We start from the raw sequence: 18,843 nt of genomic DNA on the forward strand, positions 1-18,843 counted from the left end.
GGTTTCGATCCATCGACCTCTGGGTTATGGGCCCAGCACGCTTCCGCTGCGCCACTCTGCTCTTGTCGCTGGCCATCCTCATGGATTTCGACAAGCGAATCCCAAGTCAAGCGTGGGCGAGAGCTGGACTCTCCTAGGCCAGCTGAGCGAGGGTGGTGGCGCCTGGCCCGGCGTGGAGCATTGGTGGTTCAGTGGTAGAATTCTCGCCTGCCACGCGGGAGGCCCGGGTTCGATTCCCGGCCAATGCAATTATGGGCTCTTGGTGTTTGTAGCTCTCTCCCCCAATTTCCAGCCCCATGGAATGCCTCAAGGCACAAGGTGTTTCTTGTCGAGAATGTATTAGGCGGTGTGAGTGCTTTTTGAAACCACCTTCTCCCAATGACATCATTGAAACCCATGGGGCCATACTTCAGAAGGGGCTCAGTTGTCCAAGGTCTTGGGGGAGTGGCTCTCCTGGTGTCTAGCGGCCAGAGCAAGTTGTGGATTTAGCAAAACTGCCTATAGTTTACACATAGCCCAGGAGAGGACAGGGATCAGCCATAGCACAAGCAACAACCTCAAGCAAAGGGGGATTAGCTCAAATGGTAGAGCGCTCGCTTAGCATGCGAGAGGTAGCGGGATCGATGCCCGCATTCTCCAAATGCAGCTTTCCTGATTTGCCAGGAGACACCTTGCTTTTGTGTTTGATGTTGAAGCTTGGAACCGAGCGCCGTGAGCAACATGGGAAGCCGGAGTCCTCCTCATAACGCGTGCCAAGGCGTTGCCACGTTTTTGTGGTGGCAACTGTGGCTTCAGCCAAAGTCACGTAGGCAGTGTTGGACAAAAGCAATCTAGTAAACAAAGCACGAGCAGGCCTCCATGGCCAAGAGACAATATTTCATTAGCGCAAAAGGTGCCAGTGCCATGCTTACGCTGAGAGCTTTGGACTCGTTGAATCACCTGAATCAGGTTCAACTTCTCTTTGTGTGCGAAAGAAAGGCCTTTGGGCCCGCACGCAAGCAAATATCGATTGGCATAGGAAAGGGCAACGTAGCAGAGGATGGTTTCGATCCATCGACCTCTGGGTTATGGGCCCAGCACGCTTCCGCTGCGCCACTCTGCTCTTGTCGCTGACCAACCTCAACAACCACATGTGGATGTAGTTTGCCAGCGATTCCCACGGGGAGTGGGTCCATGTGGCAAAGTCACAATGTAGACGACTAGGCGTTTCCATTGATTTTCGACCAGCGAATCCCAAGTCAAGCGTGGGCGAGAGCTGGACTCTCCTAGACCAGCTGAGCGAGGGTGGTGGCAAGTGGCCCGGCGTGGAGCATTGGTGGTTCAGTGGTAGAATTCTCGCCTGCCACGCGGGAGGCCCGGGTTCGATTCCCGGCCAATGCAATTATGGGCTCTTTGTGTTTGCAGCGCTCTCCCCCAATTTCCAGCCCCGTGGAGTGCATCAAGGCACAAGGTGTTTCTTGTCGAGAATGTACTAGGCGGTGTGAGTGCTTTTTGAAACCAGCCTTCTCCCAATTACATCATTGAAACCCATGGGGCCATACCTCTGAAGGGGCTCAGTTGTCAAAGGTCGTAGGAGGGAAAAAAAAGGGGGGTGCAAACCTTCTACGCTAGGAAAGCGGGTGGCTCTCCTGGTGTCTAGCGGCCAGAGCAGGTTGTGGATTTCGCAAAACTGACTATATTTTACACATAGCCCAGGAGAGGACAGGGATCAGCCATAGCGCAAGCAACACACTCGAGCAAAGGGGGATTAGCTCAAGTGGCAGAGCGCTCGCTTTGCATGCGAGAGGTAGCGGGATCGATGCCCGCATTCTCCAAACGCAGCTTTCCTGGTTTCACGGGAGGCACCTTGCTTTTGTGTTTGATGTTGAAGCTTGGAACCGAGCGCCGTGAGCAACATGGGAAGCCGGAGTGCTCCTCATAACATGTGCCAAGGCATTGCCACGTTTTTGTGGTGGCATCTGTGGCTTCAGCCAAAGTCACGTAGGCAGTATTGGACAAAAGCAATCAATTAAAGAAAGCACGACCAGGCTTCCATGGCCAAGAGACAATATTCCATTAGGGGGAAAGGTGCCAGTGCCATGCTTACGCTGAGAGCTTTGGACTCGTTGAATCACCTGAATCAGGTTCAACTTCTCTTTGTGTGCGAAAGAAAGGCCTTTGGGCCCGCAAGCAAATATCGATTGGCATAGGAAAAGGCAACGTAGCAGAGGATGGTTTCGATCCATCGACCTCTGGGTTATGGGCCCAGCACGCTTCCGCTGCGCCACTCTGCTCTTGTCGCTGGCCATCCTCATGGATTTCGACAAGCGAATCCCAAGTCAAGCGTGGGCGAGAGCTGGACTCTCCTAGGCCAGCTGAGCGAGGGTGGTGGCGCCTGGCCCGGCGTGGAGCATTGGTGGTTCAGTGGTAGAATTCTCGCCTGCCACGCGGGAGGCCCGGGTTCGATTCCCGGCCAATGCAATTATGGGCTCTTGGTGTTTGTAGCTCTCTCCCCCAATTTCCAGCCCCATGGAATGCCTCAAGGCACAAGGTGTTTCTTGTCGAGAATGTATTAGGCGGTGTGAGTGCTTTTTGAAACCACCTTCTCCCAATGACATCATTGAAACCCATGGGGCCATACTTCAGAAGGGGCTCAGTTGTCCAAGGTCTTGGGGGAGTGGCTCTCCTGGTGTCTAGCGGCCAGAGCAAGTTGTGGATTTAGCAAAACTGCCTATAGTTTACACATAGCCCAGGAGAGGACAGGGATCAGCCATAGCACAAGCAACAACCTCAAGCAAAGGGGGATTAGCTCAAATGGTAGAGCGCTCGCTTAGCATGCGAGAGGTAGCGGGATCGATGCCCGCATTCTCCAAATGCAGCTTTCCTGATTTGCCAGGAGACACCTTGCTTTTGTGTTTGATGTTGAAGCTTGGAACCGAGCGCCGTGAGCAACATGGGAAGCCGGAGTCCTCCTCATAACGCGTGCCAAGGCGTTGCCACGTTTTTGTGGTGGCAACTGTGGCTTCAGCCAAAGTCACGTAGGCAGTGTTGGACAAAAGCAATCTAGTAAACAAAGCACGAGCAGGCCTCCATGGCCAAGAGACAATATTTCATTAGCGCAAAAGGTGCCAGTGCCATGCTTACGCTGAGAGCTTTGGACTCGTTGAATCACCTGAATCAGGTTCAACTGCTCTTTGTGTGCGAAAGAAAGGCCTTTGGGCCCGCACGCAAGCAAATATCGATTGGCATAGGAAAGGGCAACGTAGCAGAGGATGGTTTCGATCCATCGACCTCTGGGTTATGGGCCCAGCACGCTTCCGCTGCGCCACTCTGCTCTTGTCGCTGACCAACCTCAACAACCACATGTGGATGTAGTTTGCCAGCGATTCCCACGGGGAGTGGGTCCATGTGGCAAAGTCACAATGTAGACGACTAGGCGTTTCCATTGATTTTCGACCAGCGAATCCCAAGTCAAGCGTGGGCGAGAGCTGGACTCTCCTAGACCAGCTGAGCGAGGGTGGTGGCAAGTGGCCCGGCGTGGAGCATTGGTGGTTCAGTGGTAGAATTCTCGCCTGCCACGCGGGAGGCCCGGGTTCGATTCCCGGCCAATGCAATTATGGGCTCTTTGTGTTTGCAGCGCTCTCCCCCAATTTCCAGCCCCGTGGAGTGCATCAAGGCACAAGGTGTTTCTTGTCGAGAATGTACTAGGCGGTGTGAGTGCTTTTTGAAACCAGCCTTCTCCCAATTACATCATTGAAACCCATGGGGCCATACCTCTGAAGGGGCTCAGTTGTCAAAGGTCGTAGGAGGGAAAAAAAAGGGGGGTGCAAACCTTCTACGCTAGGAAAGCGGGTGGCTCTCCTGGTGTCTAGCGGCCAGAGCAGGTTGTGGATTTCGCAAAACTGACTATATTTTACACATAGCCCAGGAGAGGACAGGGATCAGCCATAGCGCAAGCAACACACTCGAGCAAAGGGGGATTAGCTCAAGTGGCAGAGCGCTCGCTTTGCATGCGAGAGGTAGCGGGATCGATGCCCGCATTCTCCAAACGCAGCTTTCCTGGTTTCACGGGAGGCACCTTGCTTTTGTGTTTGATGTTGAAGCTTGGAACCGAGCGCCGTGAGCAACATGGGAAGCCGGAGTGCTCCTCATAACATGTGCCAAGGCATTGCCACGTTTTTGTGGTGGCATCTGTGGCTTCAGCCAAAGTCACGTAGGCAGTATTGGACAAAAGCAATCAATTAAAGAAAGCACGACCAGGCTTCCATGGCCAAGAGACAATATTCCATTAGGGGGAAAGGTGCCAGTGCCATGCTTACGCTGAGAGCTTTGGACTCGTTGAATCACCTGAATCAGGTTCAACTTCTCTTTGTGTGCGAAAGAAAGGCCTTTGGGCCCGCAAGCAAATATCGATTGGCATAGGAAAAGGCAACGTAGCAGAGGATGGTTTCGATCCATCGACCTCTGGGTTATGGGCCCAGCACGCTTCCGCTGCGCCACTCTGCTCTTGTCGCTGGCCATCCTCATGGATTTCGACAAGCGAATCCCAAGTCAAGCGTGGGCGAGAGCTGGACTCTCCTAGGCCAGCTGAGCGAGGGTGGTGGCGCCTGGCCCGGCGTGGAGCATTGGTGGTTCAGTGGTAGAATTCTCGCCTGCCACGCGGGAGGCCCGGGTTCGATTCCCGGCCAATGCAATTATGGGCTCTTGGTGTTTGTAGCTCTCTCCCCCAATTTCCAGCCCCATGGAATGCCTCAAGGCACAAGGTGTTTCTTGTCGAGAATGTATTAGGCGGTGTGAGTGCTTTTTGAAACCACCTTCTCCCAATGACATCATTGAAACCCATGGGGCCATACTTCAGAAGGGGCTCAGTTGTCCAAGGTCTTGGGGGAGTGGCTCTCCTGGTGTCTAGCGGCCAGAGCAAGTTGTGGATTTAGCAAAACTGCCTATAGTTTACACATAGCCCAGGAGAGGACAGGGATCAGCCATAGCACAAGCAACAACCTCAAGCAAAGGGGGATTAGCTCAAATGGTAGAGCGCTCGCTTAGCATGCGAGAGGTAGCGGGATCGATGCCCGCATTCTCCAAATGCAGCTTTCCTGATTTGCCAGGAGACACCTTGCTTTTGTGTTTGATGTTGAAGCTTGGAACCGAGCGCCGTGAGCAACATGGGAAGCCGGAGTCCTCCTCATAACGCGTGCCAAGGCGTTGCCACGTTTTTGTGGTGGCAACTGTGGCTTCAGCCAAAGTCACGTAGGCAGTGTTGGACAAAAGCAATCTAGTAAACAAAGCACGAGCAGGCCTCCATGGCCAAGAGACAATATTTCATTAGCGCAAAAGGTGCCAGTGCCATGCTTACGCTGAGAGCTTTGGACTCGTTGAATCACCTGAATCAGGTTCAACTTCTCTTTGTGTGCGAAAGAAAGGCCTTTGGGCCCGCACGCAAGCAAATATCGATTGGCATAGGAAAGGGCAACGTAGCAGAGGATGGTTTCGATCCATCGACCTCTGGGTTATGGGCCCAGCACGCTTCCGCTGCGCCACTCTGCTCTTGTCGCTGACCAACCTCAACAACCACATGTGGATGTAGTTTGCCAGCGATTCCCACGGGGAGTGGGTCCATGTGGCAAAGTCACAATGTAGACGACTAGGCGTTTCCATTGATTTTCGACCAGCGAATCCCAAGTCAAGCGTGGGCGAGAGCTGGACTCTCCTAGACCAGCTGAGCGAGGGTGGTGGCAAGTGGCCCGGCGTGGAGCATTGGTGGTTCAGTGGTAGAATTCTCGCCTGCCACGCGGGAGGCCCGGGTTCGATTCCCGGCCAATGCAATTATGGGCTCTTTGTGTTTGCAGCGCTCTCCCCCAATTTCCAGCCCCGTGGAGTGCATCAAGGCACAAGGTGTTTCTTGTCGAGAATGTACTAGGCGGTGTGAGTGCTTTTTGAAACCAGCCTTCTCCCAATTACATCATTGAAACCCATGGGGCCATACCTCTGAAGGGGCTCAGTTGTCAAAGGTCGTAGGAGGGAAAAAAAAGGGGGGTGCAAACCTTCTACGCTAGGAAAGCGGGTGGCTCTCCTGGTGTCTAGCGGCCAGAGCAGGTTGTGGATTTCGCAAAACTGACTATATTTTACACATAGCCCAGGAGAGGACAGGGATCAGCCATAGCGCAAGCAACACACTCGAGCAAAGGGGGATTAGCTCAAGTGGCAGAGCGCTCGCTTTGCATGCGAGAGGTAGCGGGATCGATGCCCGCATTCTCCAAACGCAGCTTTCCTGGTTTCACGGGAGGCACCTTGCTTTTGTGTTTGATGTTGAAGCTTGGAACCGAGCGCCGTGAGCAACATGGGAAGCCGGAGTGCTCCTCATAACATGTGCCAAGGCATTGCCACGTTTTTGTGGTGGCATCTGTGGCTTCAGCCAAAGTCACGTAGGCAGTATTGGACAAAAGCAATCAATTAAAGAAAGCACGACCAGGCTTCCATGGCCAAGAGACAATATTCCATTAGGGGGAAAGGTGCCAGTGCCATGCTTACGCTGAGAGCTTTGGACTCGTTGAATCACCTGAATCAGGTTCAACTTCTCTTTGTGTGCGAAAGAAAGGCCTTTGGGCCCGCAAGCAAATATCGATTGGCATAGGAAAAGGCAACGTAGCAGAGGATGGTTTCGATCCATCGACCTCTGGGTTATGGGCCCAGCACGCTTCCGCTGCGCCACTCTGCTCTTGTCGCTGGCCATCCTCATGGATTTCGACAAGCGAATCCCAAGTCAAGCGTGGGCGAGAGCTGGACTCTCCTAGGCCAGCTGAGCGAGGGTGGTGGCGCCTGGCCCGGCGTGGAGCATTGGTGGTTCAGTGGTAGAATTCTCGCCTGCCACGCGGGAGGCCCGGGTTCGATTCCCGGCCAATGCAATTATGGGCTCTTGGTGTTTGTAGCTCTCTCCCCCAATTTCCAGCCCCATGGAATGCCTCAAGGCACAAGGTGTTTCTTGTCGAGAATGTATTAGGCGGTGTGAGTGCTTTTTGAAACCACCTTCTCCCAATGACATCATTGAAACCCATGGGGCCATACTTCAGAAGGGGCTCAGTTGTCCAAGGTCTTGGGGGAGTGGCTCTCCTGGTGTCTAGCGGCCAGAGCAAGTTGTGGATTTAGCAAAACTGCCTATAGTTTACACATAGCCCAGGAGAGGACAGGGATCAGCCATAGCACAAGCAACAACCTCAAGCAAAGGGGGATTAGCTCAAATGGTAGAGCGCTTGCTTAGCATGCGAGAGGTAGCGGGATCGATGCCCGCGTTCTCCAAATGCAGCTTTCCTGATTTGCCAGGAGACACCTTGCTTTTGTGTTTGATGTTGAAGCTTGGAACCGAGCGCCGTGAGCAACATGGGAAGCCGGAGTCCTCCTCATAACGCGTGCCAAGGCGTTGCCACGTTTTTGTGGTGGCAACTGTGGCTTCAGCCAAAGTCACGTAGGCAGTGTTGGACAAAAGCAATCTAGTAAACAAAGCACGAGCAGGCCTCCATGGCCAAGAGACAATATTTCATTAGCGCAAAAGGTGCCAGTGCCATGCTTACGCTGAGAGCTTTGGACTCGTTGAATCACCTGAATCAGGTTCAACTTCTCTTTGTGTGCGAAAGAAAGGCCTTTGGGCCCGCACGCAAGCAAATATCGATTGGCATAGGAAAGGGCAACGTAGCAGAGGATGGTTTCGATCCATCGACCTCTGGGTTATGGGCCCAGCACGCTTCCGCTGCGCCACTCTGCTCTTGTCGCTGACCAACCTCAACAACCACATGTGGATGTAGTTTGCCAGCGATTCCCACGGGGAGTGGGTCCATGTGGCAAAGTCACAATGTAGACGACTAGGCGTTTCCATTGATTTTCGACCAGCGAATCCCAAGTCAAGCGTGGGCGAGAGCTGGACTCTCCTAGACCAGCTGAGCGAGGGTGGTGGCAAGTGGCCCGGCGTGGAGCATTGGTGGTTAAGTGGTAGAATTCTCGCCTGCCACGCGGGAGGCCCGGGTTCGATTCCCGGCCAATGCAATTATGGGCTCTTTGTGTTTGCAGCGCTCTCCCCCAATTTCCAGCCCCGTGGAGTGCATCAAGGCACAAGGTGTTTCTTGTCGAGAATGTACTAGGCGGTGTGAGTGCTTTTTGAAACCAGCCTTCTCCCAATTACATCATTGAAACCCATGGGGCCATACCTCTGAAGGGGCTCAGTTGTCAAAGGTCGTAGGAGGGAAAAAAAAGGGGGGTGCAAACCTTCTACGCTAGGAAAGCGGGTGGCTCTCCTGGTGTCTAGCGGCCAGAGCAGGTTGTGGATTTCGCAAAACTGACTATATTTTACACATAGCCCAGGAGAGGACAGGGATCAGCCATAGCGCAAGCAACACACTCGAGCAAAGGGGGATTAGCTCAAGTGGCAGAGCGCTTGCTTTGCATGCGAGAGGTAGCGGGATCGATGCCCGCATTCTCCAAACGCAGCTTTCCTGGTTTCACGGGAGGCACCTTGCTTTTGTGTTTGATGTTGAAGCTTGGAACCGAGCGCCGTGAGCAACATGGGAAGCCGGAGTGCTCCTCATAACATGTGCCAAGGCATTGCCACGTTTTTGTGGTGGCATCTGTGGCTTCAGCCAAAGTCACGTAGGCAGTATTGGACAAAAGCAATCAATTAAAGAAAGCACGACCAGGCTTCCATGGCCAAGAGACAATATTCCATTAGGGGGAAAGGTGCCAGTGCCATGCTTACGCTGAGAGCTTTGGACTCGTTGAATCACCTGAATCAGGTTCAACTTCTCTTTGTGTGCGAAAGAAAGGCCTTTGGGCCCGCAAGCAAATATCGATTGGCATGGAAAAGGCAACGTAGCAGAGGATGGTTTCGATCCATCGACCTCTGGGTTATGGGCCCAGCACGCTTCCGCTGCGCCACTCTGCTCTTGTCGCTGGCCATCCTCATGGATTTCGACAAGCGAATCCCAAGTCAAGCGTGGGCGAGAGCTGGACTCTCCTAGGCCAGCTGAGCGAGGGTGGTGGCGCCTGGCCCGGCGTGGAGCATTGGTGGTTCAGTGGTAGAATTCTCGCCTGCCACGCGGGAGGCCCGGGTTCGATTCCCGGCCAATGCAATTATGGGCTCTTGGTGTTTGTAGCTCTCTCCCCCAATTTCCAGCCCCATGGAATGCCTCAAGGCACAAGGTGTTTCTTGTCGAGAATGTATTAGGCGGTGTGAGTGCTTTTTGAAACCACCTTCTCCCAATGACATCATTGAAACCCATGGGGCCATACTTCAGAAGGGGCTCAGTTGTCCAAGGTCTTGGGGGAGTGGCTCTCCTGGTGTCTAGCGGCCAGAGCAAGTTGTGGATTTAGCAAAACTGCCTATAGTTTACACATAGCCCAGGAGAGGACAGGGATCAGCCATAGCACAAGCAACAACCTCAAGCAAAGGGGGATTAGCTCAAATGGTAGAGCGCTCGCTTAGCATGCGAGAGGTAGCGGGATCGATGCCCGCATTCTCCAAATGCAGCTTTCCTGATTTGCCAGGAGACACCTTGCTTTTGTGTTTGATGTTGAAGCTTGGAACCGAGCGCCGTGAGCAACATGGGAAGCCGGAGTCCTCCTCATAACGCGTGCCAAGGCGTTGCCACGTTTTTGTGGTGGCAACTGTGGCTTCAGCCAAAGTCACGTAGGCAGTGTTGGACAAAAGCAATCTAGTAAACAAAGCACGAGAAGGCCTCCATGGCCAAGAGACAATATTTCATTAGCGCAAAAGGTGCCAGTGCCATGCTTACGCTGAGAGCTTTGGACTCGTTGAATCACCTGAATCAGGTTCAACTTCTCTTTGTGTGCGAAAGAAAGGCCTTTGGGCCCGCACGCAAGCAAATATCGATTGGCATAGGAAAGGGCAACGTAGCAGAGGATGGTTTCGATCCATCGACCTCTGGGTTATGGGCCCAGCACGCTTCCGCTGCGCCACTCTGCTCTTGTCGCTGACCAACCTCAACAACCACATGTGGATGTAGTTTGCCAGCGATTCCCACGGGGAGTGGGTCCATGTGGCAAAGTCACAATGTAGACGACTAGGCGTTTCCATTGATTTTCGACCAGCGAATCCCAAGTCAAGCGTGGGCGAGAGCTGGACTCTCCTAGACCAGCTGAGCGAGGGTGGTGGCAAGTGGCCCGGCGTGGAGCATTGGTGGTTCAGTGGTAGAATTCTCGCCTGCCACGCGGGAGGCCCGGGTTCGATTCCCGGCCAATGCAATTATGGGCTCTTTGTGTTTGCAGCGCTCTCCCCCAATTTCCAGCCCCGTGGAGTGCATCAAGGCACAAGGTGTTTCTTGTCGAGAATGTACTAGGCGGTGTGAGTGCTTTTTGAAACCAGCCTTCTCCCAATTACATCATTGAAACCCATGGGGCCATACCTCTGAAGGGGCTCAGTTGTCAAAGGTCGTAGGAGGGAAAAAAAAGGGGGGTGCAAACCTTCTACGCTAGGAAAGCGGGTGGCTCTCCTGGTGTCTAGCGGCCAGAGCAGGTTGTGGATTTCGCAAAACTGACTATATTTTACACATAGCCCAGGAGAGGACAGGGATCAGCCATAGCGCAAGCAACACACTCGAGCAAAGGGGGATTAGCTCAAGTGGCAGAGCGCTCGCTTTGCATGCGAGAGGTAGCGGGATCGATGCCCGCATTCTCCAAACGCAGCTTTCCTGGTTTCACGGGAGGCACCTTGCTTTTGTGTTTGATGTTGAAGCTTGGAACCGAGCGCCGTGAGCAACATGGGAAGCCGGAGTGCTCCTCATAACATGTGCCAAGGCATTGCCACGTTTTTGTGGTGGCATCTGTGGCTTCAGCCAAAGTCACGTAGGCAGTATTGGACAAAAGCAATCAATTAAAGAAAGCACGACCAGGCTTCCATGGCCAAGAGACAATATTCCATTAGGGGGAAAGGTGCCAGTGCCATGCTTACGCTGAGAGCTTTGGACTCGTTGAATCACCTGAATCAGGTTCAACTTCTCTTTGTGTGCGAAAGAAAGGCCTTTGGGCCCGCAAGCAAATATCGATTGGCATAGGAAAAGGCAACGTAGCAGAGGATGGTTTCGATCCATCGACCTCTGGGTTATGGGCCCAGCACGCTTCCGCTGCGCCACTCTGCTCTTGTCGCTGGCCACCCTCATGGATTTCGACAAGCGAATCCCAAGTCAAGCGTGGGCGAGAGCTGGACTCTCCTAGGCCAGCTGAGCGAGGGTGGTGGCGCCTGGCCCGGCGTGGAGCATTGGTGGTTCAGTGGTAGAATTCTCGCCTGCCACGCGGGAGGCCCGGGTTCGATTCCCGGCCAATGCAATTATGGGCTCTTGGTGTTTGTAGCTCTCTCCCCCAATTTCCAGCCCCATGGAATGCCTCAAGGCACAAGGTGTTTCTTGTCGAGAATGTATTAGGCGGTGTGAGTGCTTTTTGAAACCACCTTCTCCCAATGACATCATTGAAACCCATGGGGCCATACTTCAGAAGGGGCTCAGTTGTCCAAGGTCTTGGGGGAGTGGCTCTCCTGGTGTCTAGCGGCCAGAGCAAGTTGTGGATTTAGCAAAACTGCCTATAGTTTACACATAGCCCAGGAGAGGACAGGGATCAGCCATAGCACAAGCAACAACCTCAAGCAAAGGGGGATTAGCTCAAATGGTAGAGCGCTTGCTTAGCATGCGAGAGGTAGCGGGATCGATGCCCGCATTCTCCAAATGCAGCTTTCCTGATTTGCCAGGAGACACCTTGCTTTTGTGTTTGATGTTGAAGCTTGGAACCGAGCGCCGTGAGCAACATGGGAAGCCGGAGTCCTCCTCATAACGCGTGCCAAGGCGTTGCCACGTTTTTGTGGTGGCAACTGTGGCTTCAGCCAAAGTCACGTAGGCAGTGTTGGACAAAAGCAATCTAGTAAACAAAGCACGAGCAGGCCTCCATGGCCAAGAGACAATATTTCATTAGCGCAAAAGGTGCCAGTGCCATGCTTACGCTGAGAGCTTTGGACTCGTTGAATCACCTGAATCAGGTTCAACTTCTCTTTGTGTGCGAAAGAAAGGCCTTTGGGCCCGCACGCAAGCAAATATCGATTGGCATAGAAAAAGGCAACGTAGCAGAGGATGGTTTCGATCCATCGACCTCTGGGTTATGGGCCCAGCACGCTTCCGCTGCGCCACTCTGCTCTTGTCGCTGACCAACCTCAACAACCACATGTGGATGTAGTTTGCCAGCGATTCCCACGGGGAGTGGGTCCATGTGGCAAAGTCACAATGTAGACGACTAGGCGTTTCCATTGATTTTCGACCAGCGAATCCCAAGTCAAGCGTGGGCGAGAGCTGGACTCTCCTAGACCAGCTGAGCGAGGGTGGTGGCAAGTGGCCCGGCGTGGAGCATTGGTGGTTCAGTGGTAGAATTCTCGCCTGCCACGCGGGAGGCCCGGGTTCGATTCCCGGCCAATGCAATTATGGGCTCTTTGTGTTTGCAGCGCTCTCCCCCAATTTCCAGCCCCGTGGAGTGCATCAAGGCACAAGGTGTTTCTTGTCGAGAATGTACTAGGCGGTGTGAGTGCTTTTTGAAACCAGCCTTCTCCCAATTACATCATTGAAACCCATGGGGCCATACCTCTGAAGGGGCTCAGTTGTCAAAGGTCGTAGGAGGGAAAAAAAAGGGGGGTGCAAACCTTCTACGCTAGGAAAGCGGGTGGCTCTCCTGGTGTCTAGCGGCCAGAGCAGGTTGTGGATTTCGCAAAACTGACTATATTTTACACATAGCCCAGGAGAGGACAGGGATCAGCCATAGCGCAAGCAACACACTCGAGCAAAGGGGGATTAGCTCAAGTGGCAGAGCGCTCGCTTTGCATGCGAGAGGTAGCGGGATCGATGCCCGCATTCTCCAAACGCAGCTTTCCTGGTTTCACGGGAGGCACCTTGCTTTTGTGTTTGATGTTGAAGCTTGGAACCGAGCGCCGTGAGCAACATGGGAAGCCGGAGTGCTCCTCATAACATGTGCCAAGGCATTGCCACGTTTTTGTGGTGGCATCTGTGGCTTCAGCCAAAGTCACGTAGGCAGTATTGGACAAAAGCAATCAATTAAAGAAAGCACGACCAGGCTTCCATGGCCAAGAGACAATATTCCATTAGGGGGAAAGGTGCCAGTGCCATGCTTACGCTGAGAGCTTTGGACTCGTTGAATCACCTGAATCAGGTTCAACTTCTCTTTGTGTGCGAAAGAAAGGCCTTTGGGCCCGCAAGCAAATATCGATTGGCATAGGAAAAGGCAACGTAGCAGAGGATGGTTTCGATCCATCGACCTCTGGGTTATGGGCCCAGCACGCTTCCGCTGCGCCACTCTGCTCTTGTCGCTGGCCATCCTCATGGATTTCGACAAGCGAATCCCAAGTCAAGCGTGGGCGAGAGCTGGACTCTCCTAGGCCAGCTGAGCGAGGGTGGTGGCGCCTGGCCCGGCGTGGAGCATTGGTGGTTCAGTGGTAGAATTCTCGCCTGCCACGCGGGAGGCCCGGGTTCGATTCCCGGCCAATGCAATTATGGGCTCTTGGTGTTTGTAGCTCTCTCCCCCAATTTCCAGCCCCATGGAATGCCTCAAGGCACAAGGTGTTTCTTGTCGAGAATGTATTAGGCGGTGTGAGTGCTTTTTGAAACCACCTTCTCCCAATGACATCATTGAAACCCATGGGGCCATACTTCAGAAGGGGCTCAGTTGTCCAAGGTCTTGGGGGAGTGGCTCTCCTGGTGTCTAGCGGCCAGAGCAAGTTGTGGATTTAGCAAAACTGCCTATAGTTTACACATAGCCCAGGAGAGGACAGGGATCAGCCATAGCACAAGCAACAACCTCAAGCAAAGGGGGATTAGCTCAAATGGTAGAGCGCTCGCTTAGCATGCGAGAGGTAGCGGGATCGATGCCCGCATTCTCCAAATGCAGCTTTCCTGATTTGCCAGGAGACACCTTGCTTTTGTGTTTGATGTTGAAGCTTGGAACCGAGCGCCGTGAGCAACATGGGAAGCCGGAGTCCTCCTCATAACGCGTGCCAAGGCGTTGCCACGTTTTTGTGGTGGCAACTGTGGCTTCAGCCAAAGTCACGTAGGCAGTGTTGGACAAAAGCAATCTAGTAAACAAAGCACGAGCAGGCCTCCATGGCCAAGAGACAATATTTCATTAGCGCAAAAGGTGCCAGTGCCATGCTTACGCTGAGAGCTTTGGACTCGTTGAATCACCTGAATCAGGTTCAACTTCTCTTTGTGTGCGAAAGAAAGGCCTTTGGGCCCGCACGCAAGCAAATATCGATTGGCATAGGAAAGGGCAACGTAGCAGAGGATGGTTTCGATCCATCGACCTCTGGGTTATGGGCCCAGCACGCTTCCGCTGCGCCACTCTGCTCTTGTCGCTGACCAACCTCAACAACCACATGTGGATGTAGTTTGCCAGCGATTCCCACGGGGAGTGGGTCCATGTGGCAAAGTCACAATGTAGACGACTAGGTGTTTCCATTGATTTTCGACCAGCGAATCCCAAGTCAAGCGTGGGCGAGAGCTGGACTCTCCTAGACCAGCTGAGCGAGGGTGGTGGCAAGTGGCCCGGCGTGGAGCATTGGTGGTTCAGTGGTAGAATTCTCGCCTGCCACGCGGGAGGCCCGGGTTCGATTCCCGGCCAATGCAATTATGGGCTCTTTGTGTTTGCAGCGCTCTCCCCCAATTTCCAGCCCCGTGGAGTGCATTAAGGCACAAGGTGTTTCTTGTCGAGAATGTACTAGGCGGTGTGAGTGCTTTTTGAAACCAGCCTTCTCCCAATTACATCATTGAAACCCATGGGGCCATACCTCTGAAGGGGCTCAGTTGTCAAAGGTCGTAGGAGGGAAAAAAAAGGGGGGTGCAAACCTTCTACGCTAGGAAAGCGGGTGGCTCTCCTGGTGTCTAGCGGCCAGAGCAGGTTGTGGATTTCGCAAAACTGACTATATTTTACACATAGCCCAGGAGAGGACAGGGATCAGCCATAGCGCAAGCAACACACTCGAGCAAAGGGGGATTAGCTCAAGTGGCAGAGCGCTCGCTTTGCATGCGAGAGGTAGCGGGATCGATGCCCGCATTCTCCAAACGCAGCTTTCCTGGTTTCACGGGAGGCACCTTGCTTTTGTGTTTGATGTTGAAGCTTGGAACCGAGCGCCGTGAGCAACATGGGAAGCCGGAGTGCTCCTCATAACATGTGCCAAGGCATTGCCACGTTTTTGTGGTGGCATCTGTGGCTTCAGCCAAAGTCACGTAGGCAGTATTGGACAAAAGCAATCAATTAAAGAAAGCACGACCAGGCTTCCATGGCCAAGAGACAATATTCCATTAGGGGGAAAGGTGCCAGTGCCATGCTTACGCTGAGAGCTTTGGACTCGATGAATCACCTGAATCAGGTTCAACTTCTCTTTGTGTGCGAAAGAAAGGCCTTTGGGCCCGCAAGCAAATATCGATTGGCATAGGAAAAGGCAACGTAGCAGAGGATGGTTTCGATCCATCGACCTCTGGGTTATGGGCCCAGCACGCTTCCGCTGCGCCACTCTGCTCTTGTCGCTGGCCATCCTCATGGATTTCGACAAGCGAATCCCAAGTCAAGCGTGGGCGAGAGCTGGACTCTCCTAGGCCAGCTGAGCGAGGGTGGTGGCGCCTGGCCCGGCGTGGAGCATTGGTGGTTCAGTGGTAGAATTCTCGCCTGCCACGCGGGAGGCCCGGGTTCGATTCCCGGCCAATGCAATTATGGGCTCTTGGTGTTTGTAGCTCTCTCCCCCAATTTCCAGCCCCATGGAATGCCTCAAGGCACAAGGTGTTTCTTGTCGAGAATGTATTAGGCGGTGTGAGTGCTTTTTGAAACCACCTTCTCCCAATGACATCATTGAAACCCATGGGGCCATACTTCAGAAGGGGCTCAGTTGTCCAAGGTCTTGGGGGAGTGGCTCTCCTGGTGTCTAGCGGCCAGAGCAAGTTGTGGATTTAGCAAAACTGCCTATAGTTTACACATAGCCCAGGAGAGGACAGGGATCAGCCATAGCACAAGCAACAACCTCAAGCAAAGGGGGATTAGCTCAAATGGTAGAGCGCTCGCTTAGCATGCGAGAGGTAGCGGGATCGATGCCCGCATTCTCCAAATGCAGCTTTCCTGATTTGCCAGGAGACACCTTGCTTTTGTGTTTGATGTTGAAGCTTGGAACCGAGCGCCGTGAGCAACATGGGAAGCCGGAGTCCTCCTCATAACGCGTGCCAAGGCGTTGCCACGTTTTTGTGGTGGCAACTGTGGCTTCAGCCAAAGTCACGTAGGCAGTGTTGGACAAAAGCAATCTAGTAAACAAAGCACGAGCAGGGCTCCATGGCCAAGAGACAATATTTCATTAGCGCAAAAGGTGCCAGTGCCATGCTTACGCTGAGAGCTTTGGACTCGTTGAATCACCTGAATCAGGTTCAACTTCTCTTTGTGTGCGAAAGAAAGGCCTTTGGGCCCGCACGCAAGCAAATATCGATTGGCATAGGAAAGGGCAACGTAGCAGAGGATGGTTTCGATCCATCGACCTCTGGGTTATGGGCCCAGCACGCTTCCGCTGCGCCACTCTGCTCTTGTCGCTGACCAACCTCAACAACCACATGTGGATGTAGTTTGCCAGCGATTCCCACGGGGAGTGGGTCCATGTGGCAAAGTCACAATGTAGACGACTAGGCGTTTCCATTGATTTTCGACCAGCGAATCCCAAGTCAAGCGTGGGCGAGAGCTGGACTCTCCTAGACCAGCTGAGCGAGGGTGGTGGCAAGTGGCCCGGCGTGGAGCATTGGTGGTTAAGTGGTAGAATTCTCGCCTGCCACGCGGGAGGCCCGGGTTCGATTCCCGGCCAATGCAATTATGGGCTCTTTCTGTTTGCAGCGCTCTCCCCCAATTTCCAGCCCCGTGGAGTGCATCAAGGCACAAGGTGTTTCTTGTCGAGAATGTACTAGGCGGTGTGAGTGCTTTTTGAAACCAGCCTTCTCCCAATTACATCATTGAAACCCATGGGGCCATACCTCTGAAGGGGCTCAGTTGTCAAAGGTCGTAGGAGGGAAAAAAAAGGGGGGTGCAAACCTTCTACGCTAGGAAAGCGGGTGGCTCTCCTGGTGTCTAGCGGCCAGAGCAGGTTGTGGATTTCGCAAAACTGACTATATTTTACACATAGCCCAGGAGAGGACAGGGATCAGCCATAGCGCAAGCAACACACTCGAGCAAAGGGGGATTAGCTCAAGTGGCAGAGCGCTCGCTTTGCATGCGAGAGGTAGCGGGATCGATGCCCGCATTCTCCAAACGCAGCTTTCCTGGTTTCACGGGAGGCACCTTGCTTTTGTGTTTGATGTTGAAGCTTGGAACCGAGCGCCGTGAGCAACATGGGAAGCCGGAGTGCTCCTCATAACATGTGCCAAGGCATTGCCACGTTTTTGTGGTGGCATCTGTGGCTTCAGCCAAAGTCACGTAGGCAGTATTGGACAAAAGCAATCAATTAAAGAAAGCACGACCAGGCTTCCATGGCCAAGAGACAATATTCCATTAGGGGGAAAGGTGCCAGTGCCATGCTTACGCTGAGAGCTTTGGACTCGTTGAATCACCTGAATCAGGTTCAACTTCTCTTTGTGTGCGAAAGAAAGGCCTTTGGGCCCGCAAGCAAATATCGATTGGCATAGGAAAAGGCAACGTAGCAGAGGATGGTTTCGATCCATCGACCTCTGGGTTATGGGCCCAGCACGCTTCCGCTGCGCCACTCTGCTCTTGTCGCTGGCCATCCTCATGGATTTCGACAAGCGAATCCCAAGTCAAGCGTGGGCGAGAGCTGGACTCTCCTAGGCCAGCTGAGCGAGGGTGGTGGCGCCTGGCCCGGCGTGGAGCATTGGTGGTTCAGTGGTAGAATTCTCGCCTGCCACGCGGGAGGCCCGGGTTCGATTCCCGGCCAATGCAATTATGGGCTCTTGGTGTTTGTAGCTCTCTCCCCCAATTTCCAGCCCCATGGAATGCCTCAAGGCACAAGGTGTTTCTTGTCGAGAATGTATTAGGCGGTGTGAGTGCTTTTTGAAACCACCTTCTCCCAATGACATCATTGAAACCCATGGGGCCATACTTCAGAAGGGGCTCAGTTGTCCAAGGTCTTGGGGGAGTGGCTCTCCTGGTGTCTAGCGGCCAGAGCAAGTTGTGGATTTAGCAAAACTGCCTATAGTTTACACATAGCCCAGGAGAGGACAGGGATCAGCCATAGCACAAGCAACAACCTCAAGCAAAGGGGGATTAGCTCAAATGGTAGAGCGCTCGCTTAGCATGCGAGAGGTAGCGGGATCGATGCCCGCATTCTCCAAATGCAGCTTTCCTGATTTGCCAGGAGACACCTTGCTTTTGTGTTTGATGTTGAAGCTTGGAACCGAGCGCCGTGAGCAACATGGGAAGCCGGAGTCCTCCTCATAACGCGTGCCAAGGCGTTGCCACGTTTTTGTGGTGGCAACTGTGGCTTCAGCCAAAGTCACGTAGGCAGTGTTGGACAAAAGCAATCTAGTAAACAAAGCACGAGCAGGCCTCCATGGCCAAGAGACAATATTTCATTAGCGCAAAAGGTGCCAGTGCCAGTGCCATGCTTACGCTGAGAGCTTTGGACTCGTTGAATCACCTGAATCAGGTTCAACTTCTCTTTGTGTGCGAAAGAAAGGCCTTTGGGCCCGCACGCAAGCAAATATCGATTGGCATAGGAAAGGGCAACGTAGCAGAGGATGGTTTCGATCCATCGACCTCTGGGTTATGGGCCCAGCACGCTTCCGCTGCGCCACTCTGCTCTTGTCGCTGACCAACCTCAACAACCACATGTGGATGTAG

The 18,843-nt window shown here is 53.4% G+C and overlaps 29 non-coding genes across 29 annotated transcripts; all 29 read left to right on the forward strand.

The window, feature by feature from the left end:
- The first annotated feature begins 177 nt into the window (after positions 1-177).
- Positions 178-248, forward strand: TRNAG-GCC (transfer RNA glycine (anticodon GCC)). The gene has a single exon. It is a non-coding gene; the product is annotated as a tRNA-Gly (tRNA).
- A 318-nt stretch (positions 249-566) lies between these two features.
- TRNAA-AGC (transfer RNA alanine (anticodon AGC)) lies at positions 567-639 on the forward strand. The gene has a single exon. It is a non-coding gene; the product is annotated as a tRNA-Ala (tRNA).
- Positions 640-1,309: 670 nt separating this feature from the next.
- Positions 1,310-1,380, forward strand: TRNAG-GCC (transfer RNA glycine (anticodon GCC)). The gene has a single exon. It is a non-coding gene; the product is annotated as a tRNA-Gly (tRNA).
- A 361-nt stretch (positions 1,381-1,741) lies between these two features.
- On the forward strand, positions 1,742-1,814 carry TRNAA-UGC (transfer RNA alanine (anticodon UGC)). The gene has a single exon. It is a non-coding gene; the product is annotated as a tRNA-Ala (tRNA).
- Positions 1,815-2,389: 575 nt separating this feature from the next.
- On the forward strand, positions 2,390-2,460 carry TRNAG-GCC (transfer RNA glycine (anticodon GCC)). Its single transcript has one exon. It is a non-coding gene; the product is annotated as a tRNA-Gly (tRNA).
- A 318-nt stretch (positions 2,461-2,778) lies between these two features.
- Positions 2,779-2,851, forward strand: TRNAA-AGC (transfer RNA alanine (anticodon AGC)). Its single transcript has one exon. It is a non-coding gene; the product is annotated as a tRNA-Ala (tRNA).
- Positions 2,852-3,521: 670 nt separating this feature from the next.
- On the forward strand, positions 3,522-3,592 carry TRNAG-GCC (transfer RNA glycine (anticodon GCC)). Its single transcript has one exon. It is a non-coding gene; the product is annotated as a tRNA-Gly (tRNA).
- Positions 3,593-3,953: 361 nt separating this feature from the next.
- On the forward strand, positions 3,954-4,026 carry TRNAA-UGC (transfer RNA alanine (anticodon UGC)). The gene has a single exon. It is a non-coding gene; the product is annotated as a tRNA-Ala (tRNA).
- A 575-nt stretch (positions 4,027-4,601) lies between these two features.
- On the forward strand, positions 4,602-4,672 carry TRNAG-GCC (transfer RNA glycine (anticodon GCC)). Its single transcript has one exon. It is a non-coding gene; the product is annotated as a tRNA-Gly (tRNA).
- A 318-nt stretch (positions 4,673-4,990) lies between these two features.
- TRNAA-AGC (transfer RNA alanine (anticodon AGC)) lies at positions 4,991-5,063 on the forward strand. The gene has a single exon. It is a non-coding gene; the product is annotated as a tRNA-Ala (tRNA).
- Positions 5,064-5,733: 670 nt separating this feature from the next.
- TRNAG-GCC (transfer RNA glycine (anticodon GCC)) lies at positions 5,734-5,804 on the forward strand. Its single transcript has one exon. It is a non-coding gene; the product is annotated as a tRNA-Gly (tRNA).
- A 361-nt stretch (positions 5,805-6,165) lies between these two features.
- TRNAA-UGC (transfer RNA alanine (anticodon UGC)) lies at positions 6,166-6,238 on the forward strand. Its single transcript has one exon. It is a non-coding gene; the product is annotated as a tRNA-Ala (tRNA).
- A 575-nt stretch (positions 6,239-6,813) lies between these two features.
- TRNAG-GCC (transfer RNA glycine (anticodon GCC)) lies at positions 6,814-6,884 on the forward strand. The gene has a single exon. It is a non-coding gene; the product is annotated as a tRNA-Gly (tRNA).
- Positions 6,885-9,024: 2,140 nt separating this feature from the next.
- On the forward strand, positions 9,025-9,095 carry TRNAG-GCC (transfer RNA glycine (anticodon GCC)). The gene has a single exon. It is a non-coding gene; the product is annotated as a tRNA-Gly (tRNA).
- Positions 9,096-9,413: 318 nt separating this feature from the next.
- On the forward strand, positions 9,414-9,486 carry TRNAA-AGC (transfer RNA alanine (anticodon AGC)). Its single transcript has one exon. It is a non-coding gene; the product is annotated as a tRNA-Ala (tRNA).
- Positions 9,487-10,156: 670 nt separating this feature from the next.
- On the forward strand, positions 10,157-10,227 carry TRNAG-GCC (transfer RNA glycine (anticodon GCC)). Its single transcript has one exon. It is a non-coding gene; the product is annotated as a tRNA-Gly (tRNA).
- Positions 10,228-10,588: 361 nt separating this feature from the next.
- Positions 10,589-10,661, forward strand: TRNAA-UGC (transfer RNA alanine (anticodon UGC)). Its single transcript has one exon. It is a non-coding gene; the product is annotated as a tRNA-Ala (tRNA).
- A 575-nt stretch (positions 10,662-11,236) lies between these two features.
- On the forward strand, positions 11,237-11,307 carry TRNAG-GCC (transfer RNA glycine (anticodon GCC)). Its single transcript has one exon. It is a non-coding gene; the product is annotated as a tRNA-Gly (tRNA).
- Positions 11,308-12,368: 1,061 nt separating this feature from the next.
- On the forward strand, positions 12,369-12,439 carry TRNAG-GCC (transfer RNA glycine (anticodon GCC)). The gene has a single exon. It is a non-coding gene; the product is annotated as a tRNA-Gly (tRNA).
- A 361-nt stretch (positions 12,440-12,800) lies between these two features.
- TRNAA-UGC (transfer RNA alanine (anticodon UGC)) lies at positions 12,801-12,873 on the forward strand. The gene has a single exon. It is a non-coding gene; the product is annotated as a tRNA-Ala (tRNA).
- A 575-nt stretch (positions 12,874-13,448) lies between these two features.
- On the forward strand, positions 13,449-13,519 carry TRNAG-GCC (transfer RNA glycine (anticodon GCC)). The gene has a single exon. It is a non-coding gene; the product is annotated as a tRNA-Gly (tRNA).
- Positions 13,520-13,837: 318 nt separating this feature from the next.
- On the forward strand, positions 13,838-13,910 carry TRNAA-AGC (transfer RNA alanine (anticodon AGC)). Its single transcript has one exon. It is a non-coding gene; the product is annotated as a tRNA-Ala (tRNA).
- Positions 13,911-14,580: 670 nt separating this feature from the next.
- Positions 14,581-14,651, forward strand: TRNAG-GCC (transfer RNA glycine (anticodon GCC)). Its single transcript has one exon. It is a non-coding gene; the product is annotated as a tRNA-Gly (tRNA).
- A 361-nt stretch (positions 14,652-15,012) lies between these two features.
- TRNAA-UGC (transfer RNA alanine (anticodon UGC)) lies at positions 15,013-15,085 on the forward strand. The gene has a single exon. It is a non-coding gene; the product is annotated as a tRNA-Ala (tRNA).
- Positions 15,086-15,660: 575 nt separating this feature from the next.
- On the forward strand, positions 15,661-15,731 carry TRNAG-GCC (transfer RNA glycine (anticodon GCC)). The gene has a single exon. It is a non-coding gene; the product is annotated as a tRNA-Gly (tRNA).
- A 318-nt stretch (positions 15,732-16,049) lies between these two features.
- TRNAA-AGC (transfer RNA alanine (anticodon AGC)) lies at positions 16,050-16,122 on the forward strand. The gene has a single exon. It is a non-coding gene; the product is annotated as a tRNA-Ala (tRNA).
- Positions 16,123-17,224: 1,102 nt separating this feature from the next.
- Positions 17,225-17,297, forward strand: TRNAA-UGC (transfer RNA alanine (anticodon UGC)). Its single transcript has one exon. It is a non-coding gene; the product is annotated as a tRNA-Ala (tRNA).
- Positions 17,298-17,872: 575 nt separating this feature from the next.
- On the forward strand, positions 17,873-17,943 carry TRNAG-GCC (transfer RNA glycine (anticodon GCC)). The gene has a single exon. It is a non-coding gene; the product is annotated as a tRNA-Gly (tRNA).
- Positions 17,944-18,261: 318 nt separating this feature from the next.
- On the forward strand, positions 18,262-18,334 carry TRNAA-AGC (transfer RNA alanine (anticodon AGC)). Its single transcript has one exon. It is a non-coding gene; the product is annotated as a tRNA-Ala (tRNA).
- Positions 18,335-18,843: the final 509 nt, after the last annotated feature.

The sequence above is a fragment of the Lithobates pipiens genome, unplaced genomic scaffold (genome assembly GCF_037356315.1).
Source record: "Lithobates pipiens isolate NorthernLeopardFrog02 unplaced genomic scaffold, aLitPip1_a1.2 Scaffold_18, whole genome shotgun sequence".
Taxonomy (NCBI): Eukaryota; Metazoa; Chordata; class Amphibia; order Anura; family Ranidae; genus Lithobates; species Lithobates pipiens.